The sequence below is a fragment of the Rhyacophila brunnea genome, unplaced genomic scaffold (assembly GCF_057557595.1).
Source record: "Rhyacophila brunnea isolate RB1 unplaced genomic scaffold, BYU_Rbru_1.0 scaffold_7, whole genome shotgun sequence".
Taxonomy (NCBI): domain Eukaryota; kingdom Metazoa; phylum Arthropoda; class Insecta; order Trichoptera; family Rhyacophilidae; genus Rhyacophila; species Rhyacophila brunnea.
The window spans coordinates 42659661-42673224 of NW_028233339.1; positions in this window are offsets into that span (position 1 = coordinate 42659661).

The following is a 13564-nucleotide window of genomic DNA, read 5'->3' on the forward strand; positions in this document are numbered from 1 at the left end:
TTCTGCAGCCAGACGTATTTTCACTTGATAAACTAGTCTTACTAGCCTTTTGGAGGACTTTAGTTAAAATTATCAATGTATTCAAATTATTCGTAAATATCCTCAGTTCTACAATATTATGATTAATACATATCTTTAAATGTCAACATAATAAATGTAGGTAAGTAGGTTTTTCCTGCAAAATAATATTTTAAAGAGATTTTAATAGCTATATGTACTATATATATTCTGCCTTTTTATATATTTTAACGAATACCGGTATTAATATCGGTAATCAATAATAAATACCGAAAAACCGGTATTGATATTTTCATTCGGAATTTCAATCCTTAGTGGAAGCCAGCAGCAAATAAATTTTGAAAATAACCGATATACAGGATTATTTGTTAGGTTAGGACGTAATGAAAATTGCTGCTGTTCCCTCCTGGCTTCAAGTAAACAGGCTTGTATCAAAATATTTTTCACGTACTTATCTACTTATACCAATAATATACTTCTTATAACTCGAAATCAAAAATTCAACAACAACAAAAATTATTCAACAAAATTTATATGTATTTATGTAAGTATTTAAATTTGCATTGAAATTCTTTGTTTCTTTAAATTCTCAAAGGATTGTTTGGTATAAGTACCTACCTTCAAAACTATGTGTTAAATTTCACAGGGTTCATTCCTCCTCATTTTAAAGTGTTTTAGTATTTGGTATCAGCCTTTCAGCCGCAGATCAAGACGCGCTTTTGATCATACTCCTCTCCTGTACACGCGTTGTGCAAACCCAATATTATATACCTACCATCTTTGTACATTTTACTTCTTCTTCTTCTGCCATATCCACCCCTTAGTGGGACCATACAGTCCATTAATTGTATTTAGCGGCCTTCCAGGACGCCGGAATCCGACCGGCTTGAAGAGCAGGCAAGCCAGGTTGAGGTTTTCTTCTGGTATCCGCAGCACGTGGCCGAGCCAGGTCCAACGTCGCCTCTTCACTCTCAACGTAATGAGAGGCTGCTTGGTGCGTTCTCTTATCTCCACGTTGCTCCTAGAGTCCCACCGCACACCCAGTATCCGTCACAAACATCTGTTTTCGAAGCTCAGTATACGGTTGCTCTGATCCTTCGTAAGGTGACATGATTCGCTACCGTAAAGCAGCGCCGTCAGAATGCAAGCGTCGTGTAGGTGGCATTTGGTTTTTTCACTCCGCATTTTTACAATGTCAATAAATCAGTAATGAATACGTGTATTAAGTAAGGCTCTAAGTACCAAAAAGCAGTATTGCCTGTAGTTACAAAATACCGAGTCATTGCAGTAAAATTTCATGAAGCAGACCTTTTGAAAAATGTAGTTTTACAGTGTGAAGCAATCACGGCAGCTTCTATAATTTTAGGTATTAAGAACTCGCATGTGTCAACACACCATCGTCAGCTATTTTATATTGAATGCCGTTGACCACTGCAGTGCTACTTACACCATTGTAAATAAAACACGCCAACGGACTTACAACGTCGACAGGTTTAATTATTTTGCTGTATTTTTTTGACTTGCTTGAGGCACTTAGACTATAGTAGAAGTTATTAGCGTTGGTATGTAGAACATTTTTCTATAAAAATGTCAGTTTTTATGTTTTTGGTACTTAGCGCCTTAATTAATACACGTATTCAGTTCACCATAATATTGGTCATCCTGAAGCAACCATCCAACCATCTTAGTAGGTATTTAATTACTATGACCGCAACAGTAATTTTTGATAATATCATGGTATCACAGGGAACACATAATTTATGTTCTATGTGGTATCATAATGTTATGAAGTCATTGTTATTTCACAACGGTATCATATTTTTAATGAATGACATAATTTTTATCTGTGGATAACCACAAAAAACTGTTTAATTTGGCAAATGGGTACATACATAATTTCCTGTACAGAACGTACGACATTATATGTATATTATAAAACAAGATAGTTCAGATTTCGAGATCTATACTCAGCACCTCATTATCACATAGTAACAGGGCTCGAAATGGAACGGAACGCACCGGAGCACCGTTCCGGCTTGTGAAATTTGTAAAACTATCGCTCCGTCTCGTGGAAAAAATATGTTGACCGTCTGAGCTAGATAGGCCATAGAATAGAAAATCTGACACACTCATTTTTATAAAATACATATACGATTTGATGACTATGTAAATATTTGTCGAGCGCTCCGGTTCGTAAACTTTTCCATTTCGAGCGCTGCAGTAAGTTAGTAGTAATATGTGTGTAAGTCAGTAGCGAAGGATAGTGGTGGGCTGTTAAGATCCGCCATAAATAGTGCACATTAAACTTTGTTATTCATTCGTATTTGTATTTATTGAACAAAGACTATAATTTACAGATGGTGTTGGTTTTAAAAAAAAAATTTTTTTTTTGTAAGGTACATGTTCAAACACGCACGTTAACATTATTTTATTCCCTACTTCAATTATAGTTTGTCAATTTATGGCTACGGCCGTATGTTGTAGCTTAACCACTGGGGAATGCCAAAAGAAATGGCGTATTTCAAAAAAACACTACCTTATCCTTAGGTCAATAATTATTATAAAGCAATCATTATTCGTAGGATGTTTATCACATTTGAATGGTCAAAGACATAGCTTATAATCAGTATCTTTAGAATTATCTTCAAATGTGTTAATCTTGCCCATTTTTTGAATAATAAAATGCCTAATTCTAGTCAAATTTGGGATCACAGAGATTATCAATATAATTTTGTATCGTAAATATTTCACTATAATAATGTCGACATGAATTATACTGATAGTTTTATAAATGCGTTTAAAAATTAATAAATCTAAACAATCTTAACACCACTGCACATTTATGTAAGTACTGAAATATGACTATATTCTAAAACATTAGAGCGAGAGGTTTAAAAAGATACTATTTTATGTAATAAAAATACTTTATGCAGTCATCAAATGTTTAAAATAAATATAAAGGATAATAAGGCTTCAAAATTATGTAAATAGATTATATACAACGTTTAAGTAATGTCCAGGATCATGCTTTTAAAATGGAATAAAATCTCCATTTTGACCTACGCTGAGCATGTCCCCCCTTAAATTTTTTTTTGACTGATTTTATCAATGTTATTTGTAAATATAAAAATTTTATATTAACAATGGAAAAAAATGCCAATCCCGGGATCAGATTTTGGCTCGGCATTGGATTCCCTAGTTGTATAGTACCTACTGACATAAAATTCATGTCTAAATAAAACACGGTTTTTGTCGATTTACACTTTACAGGAAGTCAAAGTCAAAGTCAAAGTCAAAGTTACACTGGATTATTTGTTAGATTAGGTTAGGTTTTCATTCTTGAATTCATGAATTTTGCCAAAATCAACTATGAAAATTGAATGAATGTTCATAACTATTGAATCTAATAAAACTCTTTCCGATAGAACGATCATGGCGAACTGTGCCACGGTGAAATGTTTTACGTACAGTTTACATATTGTAACTATACGACTTACGTGTTCACTTACGAGTAATTGCGAGCTGCCACATCCACAAGTGGTCATCGAATGCGTGTGGCTAAACGGTCATACTTATTATAATCATCGGTGTTTGTTTGTGTCGTCCGCGCTGTATTGTATTTTAGATAATGCCGCGTCGGAATATATAAGCAAAGATTGGATGGCCCAGATATACCAGTTTATGAGTGTCACGGGTCTTGCATGTCGTAAAAACCCGAGAGAAGTGAAGCCAACCCGTTCATATATAATATTTGACAGCTAAACCATCCGGGTGACGATCCTCAGTCTTGTGGTCCTGACAAAAAATAATAAAAATTAATATTCTATTCATCCGGGGAACCCGGGATATTGAAACCCTGACTTTCTGAGAAAAATATGGCAGCACTGTTATATTTTTTGTACTTTTCCTTGTTATTTTTAGTGAAAGAAAGCAATACCAGGGCTCGAAATGGAGCGGAGCGCACCGGAGCGCCGTTACGGGTCGTTAAATCTGCAACATTGTCGTTCCGTCTCGTGGAAAAAATATGTTTACCGTTTGAGCTAGAATGGCCATAATATAACAAAAAATCTAACACTTTTATTTTTATAAAACACACACATAAAATTAGATAACTATGTTAATATTTTCAGAAAATTAATGAGCGCTCCGGTTCGTAAAATTTTCCATTTCGAGTGCTGAGCAATACTAGCGGAAATGGCAAAGTCAAAATATTGAGGTTATAGTTGATCAAATTAGTACCTCACATAAAAACTCTGCAGCTCACATCAAGCACAAGGATTAAAAATAGTACTGCCTATGTGCATTTGTTATTTGAAACAATTCATTTCTGTAAAATTTAGATAGGGGGACATGGAGATTTTTGAATCATTGAAACGGGGTAATATGGCACAAATAAGGTTGGGAAACATTGATGTATAGGGAAGGTCTGTAACGCTAGTTTGGCACGTGCCGGATCACTTTTACATTTCGTTACAAACAGATAATAAATAGAATTCCGATAGGCTAAATACCAATACAATAAATTTTGAAGCAAGGTTTTGAATGTGTTAATATCCCAGGAAAATGAACCACGCATTATACACCAATATTAAATGAGCGTCAATGCATAAACCGAGAGCAGTTATCAGTATTCGACGTATGACGTATTCTTAACACGTGTTTGAATTTATTCCGGATTTTTCCTTACTCGAGATCGGTTGCCTGCTTCTCCTTACCAGTTAGGTATTTCAGTTCCCACTTTTCTGAGTTCCCTGGTTGCAATAAAGCGTGAAGTTTGTTTATTTTTAGATAGCTATAGGTACCCATGGTACCAAAACGATGAAAGTGCAACTTCAATGACGATTGATGAGTTAAAATCGAAATATACGTACATTCATCAAAGTATTTTTAAATGTCCTTGTTTTATATTGTATTTTTAAATGGACACCTTACCTAAGCGGGTAATATGGGCGTCTACAGAGAAATATATTTTTGTTTTTACGAGAAATTTATGTTAGCCACTTGCTCAGCCTATTTGTCCAAACACACATTGATTGTGAATTTCCCAAGCCCGTGATTCGAACACGATACACATGAGTCACATGACTATATAAGCCGTCGCATTACCGCTCGGCCATCGTAGGTGCCAAGCGTAAAGGTTAACGTAACCTTTTCGTTTTGCGTAAGGCCCGTTTCAGACGGGACACCGGTGTCGCGCTCGATATAATATAGGAGGCCTTTGTATTCGAATAAAGGGGCCTTTGTGTTATGTTTATGAACGCCCCAGAGCTAATGAGTCAACGCATAATTTCGCGATATAAATTAGAACATAAAACTGGCTGCGGTAACAGTCATGCCAACCGTACTATAATTATCTTAGACTATAGATACATCTAGACTCCACCCGTTGCATTGCTAAATGAAGCCGCGTGCCTTGCGTTCGGTTTGTGGGCGAGCGAACGCATTCGTCAACAAATGTTCGAGACCATAGACCATTTCGCTAGTGCTCGCCCAAAGTGCTCGCACTAGACGCTCAGAATTAAAATACAATTTTCTATTTTTTTACGTTATATAGTATTTTTAAGCGGTCAAAATGCAACCATTAGGTAAAGATATTCAAAATTTAAGTTATTTTAAAGAAACACTAGGTCACTGATATTAAAATATATAATAAAATACAAATAAATTATCACGAACATGTATCAACTTACCTATGAAACGTAATACCATCTTCTTGCTTATCAGTACGGCTACCACATTTTAAGACAACACACAGAACCATCTTTTCAGAGTCCTCATCGTGAATCTCTGTGGCAAATTCTGCTAGGCTATGGTGTCCCACGGAAACTGGTCGCCGTAATAAGTGCTCTCTACACCAATACAGAGTGTCGCGTGAGAGCAGCCGGAACATCCTCTGACCTCTTTGAAATCACGTCAGGAGTCAAGCAAGGATGTGTACTTGCGGCCTTTCTTTTTATCATCATGATTGATTTCATAATGCGTAAACGGTTTGCCCCGACGCGACAGTGGGATACGTCTACATCATGATGACACAACCAATATATGCGAAGAACGACTGTGCGACTTGGAGTATGCAGACGACGCAGTCGTGTTTGACTCGACGATCGAAAGGTTGGATGGAGGTGACCGTGGACAGGCTCGCCGCGAACTCGAAACGTGTGGGTCTTCATCTGAATGCGGCTAAGATCAAATCCATGTGCAGTGCTGCATGCATCGACGCCGACACTCCTCTCCGGGTTTCCGGTCTGCCCGTCGAGCTAGTGTCCAGATTCAAATACTTGGTTGTGCCATGGTTGCCGATGATGGTGGTATTTCTGGTAAGCTTGGAATCCGCATGGGTGTGGCGGGCTCTGCGTTCAACCAGCTTGGAGTCGCATGGAGGTCAAAGGCTGTATTCTGTGAGGACCGCGTGCGTGTTACATGTGCTCATGTATGGCTGTGAAACATGGCATCTTACCAAGCTTCAAGAGACTCGGCTTTTGAGCTTTGAGAATCGATGTCTCCGCCGAATCGTATAGGTACATTGGTACGACCGCGTTACAAACACCCGAGTTCGTGAGCAGACGCAACAGCCTTCGGTGATTACTGATTGAGGTTATCACGAAGAGACGATTTACGCGGCTGGGACACGTATTCCGGATGCCGCCAAAGAGTGCGGCACTTCGTACCCTTGTGGCACAGCCTCAAGGGTTCCGTCGCCGTGGCCGGCCCTCCCTCACCCTGCAGCTACAAAAGCGACCTACGTGCTGCAGGTCTGGCATGGCGGGAGGCGCAGGAGTTGGCGATGGACCGAGGGAAGTGGCGCCAACTTGTGTTTGCCCTATGCCCCAATTTTGGGACGTGACAGGGTGGAAGAAAAAGTAGAAGAATACTTTGGGCGATATGAAAAAATTGTGCACACTTTTTCATTCATTGGATTAAGAATATATACCTACTACACATATTATTGTTTGTTCATTTTTTAAATTCATTAATAACCCTGCCTAAACCAAACTATAATAAATACAAAATATTATTTATCTATAAAATATCCAAAGTTATGTAGGTATGATTTAATTGGATAATTGCAGATATTTTTTAGATATACGACTATACGAGTATTTTTTTCTATTATCTATCATTCTATCATGTCTTGGTTTTCGCAGGGTTTAATTGAATTTTAAAAACTAACCAACACTAGCTGTAAATTTTAGTATTATTTCAATGAAAACAAATACGTTTGACTGACAAAATTTAGTATGTACTATTTGTGGCAGATCTAAACAGCCTACCTCCACCCTTCGCCACTGGTGCGTTGTGGGATTGGAAAACCGGAAAGAAAAAAAATGATCTATATTAGAACCATCAAGTAGATTCCAAAGATAAAATTTGTCTAAAATATTGCTTTTCCATGGGTGGGGGAGTAGAATTAGGGATTGCAATATCGGTATTCCAGTATTTATCAATACCGAAATACTTACCGGTTTTGTAAAACCAAAATACCGGAATTTTTGGTATTGAGAAAGCACATTCGTTTACGTTTTTGAAAATGAATTATAAGTTATGTGCTGCTAAAATGCAAATATATTGACTGAATCCAACAAAGGTGAAATAATATTAAAACAAAATCCATCAAATATATTTATATAATTGTCGAAATGAATTATTATCGTAATATTAATTCGAAATAGAAAACATCCGTGACAAACGTTCAATTATTCAATAATTATTGATGACTGTACAAGTGTTGAATTTAAGAAACTTTTCCTCCAGTTGGACTTATTTGCACTCTATAATAAAATTATTAATATATTCAAATTATTTGTAAAAATCAGCAATAAAATTCTACAATATTGATCAATACATATTTTTAAATGTAAGGTAAAAACAAAACAATGATTCGGTTATACGCGCTTATCGGGTGCCAGGTGTTTAGTACGGCTCCCCATCCACACGCACACCATCGACCAACCGAATCATTGTTTTGTTTTTACTGTAGCTAGGTAGGTTTTTGCTATAAATAATGTTAATATAATGCTATAATAGCTATATTTACCTACTTCTGTTTTTCTTAATGTTTTATCGAATACCGGTATTCAATAAGAAATACCGAAAAACCGGTATTGGCATTTTCATTCGGTATTGCAATCTCTAGGTAGAATGATTCCAGTATAATCTAACATGGAAGAGTTTATATTGTCAAAGGGGTTATTTTCACTTTAAATTTAAACCATGGATATTAAGTATAGTTTGTATTTTTTACACGAGATACCGGACATATTCATTGAAATAACATTACTATTATCAATATTTCGCGGGCACACATACTTTGGCGGGAAAAAAAGGTGGCGAATTAAGTTCGGTACCTACGATAACAAAAACGACGACCAAAGTTACAACTATTCTATACCAACAACATAAATGCGTCCTAATTCTCTTGATTACAGATTGATGGGGGATTTAGGCATTTATTGCATTATTTGGTATCAGTACATAGACACCTCACTTTAAATAATCTCACATTTTTTGACAGAAGAGACAGATAATAGAAGACGATTTGCTGCCGAATTTGTTTAATATTATTAATAATGAAAAGGACGAATAATAAACCTTATTTCAAAACTACTTACTTTTAATTTTTTTTAAATTTGTGTAAGTACCTACAAAATATATATAATACATTATATTTTTTTTACCCGAGCGGAGCTGACCCTGGAGCGGTAACGGTAAAAAACTAACTACACCGCGCAGAGATTCATTTTGAGGAACCGATTTTCACGACCTGTCAAATAGTACCAAACAATGATAACATCGCGTTTCGCTTGCTCTTAAAGAATGGGATTGGCGAGCCGCGAGACAGTCAGCACTTTTGCATGTAAACAGTTACCTATTACCAATGGCATTATTAATGGACAACGCATTCAGTACAGTAGCTAGCAAGTAAATTCGCGCATAGCGACATTCGCACATGTATAGGTAGACGTCACGTGACAAAATTTCGCAATTTCCATTATGCGATATCAGTGAGATATCACGCTTCGGGAATGTATAGCAATATCACCTTTATTGTAATGTAATGGCGTTAGAACAGTGTTTCTAGTGACAATGTTTATTTGAGCGAGCGATATTGATATTAAAATATGAATTATGCCATTCGGCAGACCCGACAAAGAGCATCGGGAATTTATAGCAATATCACCTTTATTGTAATGGCGTTAGAACAGATTATGCCATTCGGCAGACCCGACAAAAAAAGAGTGTTATTTTTTTTGTCCATAGCTTCGTCCATATTAATGTCATTGCCTATTACCTATTGCGATAATAATGTTTAAAATTACACACTATTTGTGAAAGTAAATCCATGCACGTACACAGGCGCCAGTAACGTCCCTAGACAAAATGCCGCCTCATTTTTTATACAGTATTTTTCATTACCATTCTGAATAAAATATCTAAGCAATGTGTTGTAGGTATAGATACATTACCTACTAAATCTAATTTAAATGCTATCTCTCCTTCAATAGAAATATTGTAAGTCCACGGTTTCGGATACATTTAAAAATACACCTGGCAACTTCCAAAACTCGCAAGTGACTGGCAAACATATTTGGATTTTTTTTTAATTAGGTTAGTATGCACGTGTCATTGCTGTTCACCAAGAACGTGACGTCAAAGGATAACAGAAGTAAACTAGACATCGTAAACCCGACAAAAAAATTAAGTTCTGTAAAAAATTTATAGTAAGTACCTACCTAATTAATATACTTATTTCGTTTCCAACCAGTGATCTGAACCGAAACGATTTACCGCCCTTCGAGTAACTGCCGCCCCCAAGCGACGCTCAATCTGCCTACCCCTACGGGACGTCACTGTACTTCACCGTGAAATGTAAAATTATATCTAATGGCCAACTAATAAATGCAAACGCGCCGGTCGCGTTGTCAGCACTAAATATTCCAAATGATTCTCCTCGATTTGCCGCCCTTCGAGTAACTGCCGCCCCCAAGCGACGCTCAATCTGCCTACCCCCACGGGACGTCACTGCTTGACAACATAAATTTACTATTGTAGTGGGTATTGTAATACATATTGTAATGGCGGGTTATCACACATGCAAATTTTCCACAAAGCTACCTCCATACCTGTCAGTGCGACAGACCCTCACGTAGGTACCGAAAATCACCACTGTTTGAGAGTAGATTTCGTGAAAATGCCCTAATTATCAGTATCAGGTGTGCGTATGTCAATTCAAAGATTTTTGTTTTACTTGTCTGATTTAACAGTGACGTACCGTGGGGATAAGTAGGCCATGCGATGCCTAGAGGTGGCACATTATTAGGGGCGGCAAATATAAGAACGAATACGCTTACAATCTTTGAAGAGCAGTGGCGGGATTCCAAGGAACATAAAAAAATCCCAGCAACGTATTAAACTTATAATTCGTAATGTCCACAGTAGGTATGTTAAAAATATAAATTGTAATTGAATTGAATAAAAGTCTGAAAATACCAAGTATAATTTGTATTTTTTTGAAAATGCAGGAAAGTAGTTATAGGTCATTCAACGAGTACTATAATTTTTTGCCGAAATACTATAATTTTTATGTCTGCGTTTGCGTACTATAATTCGGGGATAAAAATATGGCAACACTGATCTGTGAGTAGTAACTAGTAATAGTAGTAATGTCTATTTTTGTCTAGTTGAATCACTTGGTATAGCGAGCGAGGATGGTCGGTGGCTGTTTTATAAATACATACTTACCAATAATATTTATGTTTAGCATTGGCCGATTCCCCTGGTGGTGATTCTGATAATAAATGATAGCATTCCTCTTATTAGATGCCGATTCATAACTCGCTAGAAATAGTATCCATTAAAATGAATGTACTTAGGGAATTCTAACTTCGTATACTTAGATTTTATTAGAATTAGATCGGTTTGTATTGGATTAGATTCGTTTGGTACTAAATTTAATATACACATTAATTTTAACACGTACCTACCTACACCGTTTGGAAAATGCTACTGTAGAGTGTAGAGCAGGGGTAGCCAACCTTTTGCATACCATGCGCCAATTTTATCACAGACGAGTTCAGATGCGCCATACAACTCATGCACCTTTTCTACCTTCAAGGCGTAAAACCCACTTAACGCAGCAAGTGAGGCTCTCGCGCAAAATTTCACAAGTGGCGCGTAAATCAACGAAAATACAACGTAATCAAATACGCCAGCGCACACTGGATTTGACGACGCATTATGCCCGCCTGCCCCAGTGTTGCCAAGTCAAAATTTGAAATTTCAGTAGAATGTGTCAAAAAAATTCAGTAGATTCGACAAAATATCAGTAGATTTCTGTTTTAGGAAAAATATTTCGCCGCGGGCCGCAGGTTTCCGATTTTTCAAAAACGACTCGGATGGTGGGAATTTTGTGGAATGAAGAAATATCAGTAGATTTCATAAAATATCAGTAGATTCAGTATATTTCCAAAAATATCAAAAAATATCAGTAGATCTGGCAACATGGCAACATGGCAACACTGGCTTGCCCCATGAGTCATCGTTTTTTGGCTTCTCGGCGATACGAATTAACGAAAATACAACGTAGTCCATTCATTAAAAACGGCGAGAAAAATCACGCTCCTCGAAGCGTCGTCGATGCGACGGGCGAGAAGCCATTATTTAAGAACAGCGAACTCTTTGTTTAGTTATTGCGTGTCCGATTTTAATTACAAGCCCCGAGAAATTTAATAATTTTTTTTATTGTTTGATATGAGAGACGCTGATAATAATAATTATTTTGTGCTGCTTGAGCCCCTTATTTCATAGGTAAGGGTAATGCGCGGGTGGGAGGGGGCCTACTCAGTAGTGAGCGCACCGAACGCTTTCTTGGTGGGCTTTATGCCTTATGTTTACGGTTGGGTTTGGAAAATAATTATGTCAGAAGCATTTTGATCTGGAAAAACCAAGTGGTTTCCGCGCAGCCCAGGGGTTAAGGGTATTCCGTATTTTTAGATATTTTAAAATAAATCCTGTTGATTTATTGAGTTGTCCTCACTACTTAGCATAATATTATGAAATACTGATCGCGTCTTCATTTTGTGGTAGCCAAGTAACATGCAACCCTTCGCCATTTTGGATAAATAACCATTTCAAACCAAAGTTAGGAAACACAGTTAAAATAATTATAAAATAAAATTCTACACGCGAGCTATCATTTAATTAAGGCCATTGGACCCGTTTTTTCCTGTCTTCTCAGAATCGTGGAAATGGCAAGGACGTTTAACACGAATTGACACATAATAAACACTTTATTTATTTAAAATCTAATAAATAATATTTAAATAACACTTTTTGTGTCATTAAAATTTTCTGATTCGCTTTACTTTTTAAAATAAATGACAAATAGTCGGTCCTGTTTTCGAAATTGGCCAAAACGAATGTCACGCCACAGTGAATTTTTGAACTTAATAATAGTTTTGCAGGTATATATTGTATGAAAGAAATGGGTAAAACAATACATTTCATTGATTAACTCACGTACTTTTTTTAATTTCAGAAAAATAAAGATTTTAAAGCCATTTTAGTTTGAGTATACATCAGCCAATTTTGAATGATTTTTTCTCACAAAATAATATATACTGCACAATAAAAATATTTTTTTATTATAATATAACATTTCCGTAATACTATAAATAATAAATAACAATGAAAAAATAAATAAAACCCTATAAATTCGGTACAATTAGTGACGCTATATTACCAAAACACGTCGTACGTTTTCATGTATTTATCCTATTTTCAGACAATTTAGATATATAATTATTTTGCAAAATTAACAAAAAGAGACCATTTGATCGATTAATCCATATAGTTTTTTTAATTTCTCATTTCTAACCTTAGTAGGCTTCTAAATTTCAACGGGTGAGGACGTCTTTTTTTCCAAAATTTTATCCGTCACGAACAGTATTTTAACTCATAGAAAAATGACCTTTACTCACATTGCAGTAACAATCAAATTGGCAAGAAAGACCACATGACGTAGACCAGGTGTTATAATTTGTGTTGACAAATCAAACATCATAAAATACCAGTGAATGTCAAACTGAGAAAAATGTAGTTATATTATATTATTTATTATCTTGTAATACAAATGGTTGCAGCATGTGAGATATTGTAAGATAATTGAATCTTATAACCACGATGGCTACAAAGAAGTCCTAAAGGTATTCGTTCGGTGCAACATTTATAAAAAAAAAATATTTTGGACTTGAGCAGTTTAGATAAAATATAGGTGGACTTTAATTATTTTGATAAATACCTACTTGGTTGGGCTTTAAACGATTTGAAAAACTTTGCATGTACTTAATACAGTTTTTATGTACCTGGGTCGCCATGTTTTGTTATTTTCAAAGGGACGTATCCAGGAGTCCTATGTTTATTGGCATTATCAATAGAAACAAAATAATATTATTTTTCAAGGTCTATTTATTATCGATCTTAAGTGGTTTATGTCACAAATAGTAAATTTGTAGAAAATTTAAAGTAAAATACGTTTTCGAATGCTGTC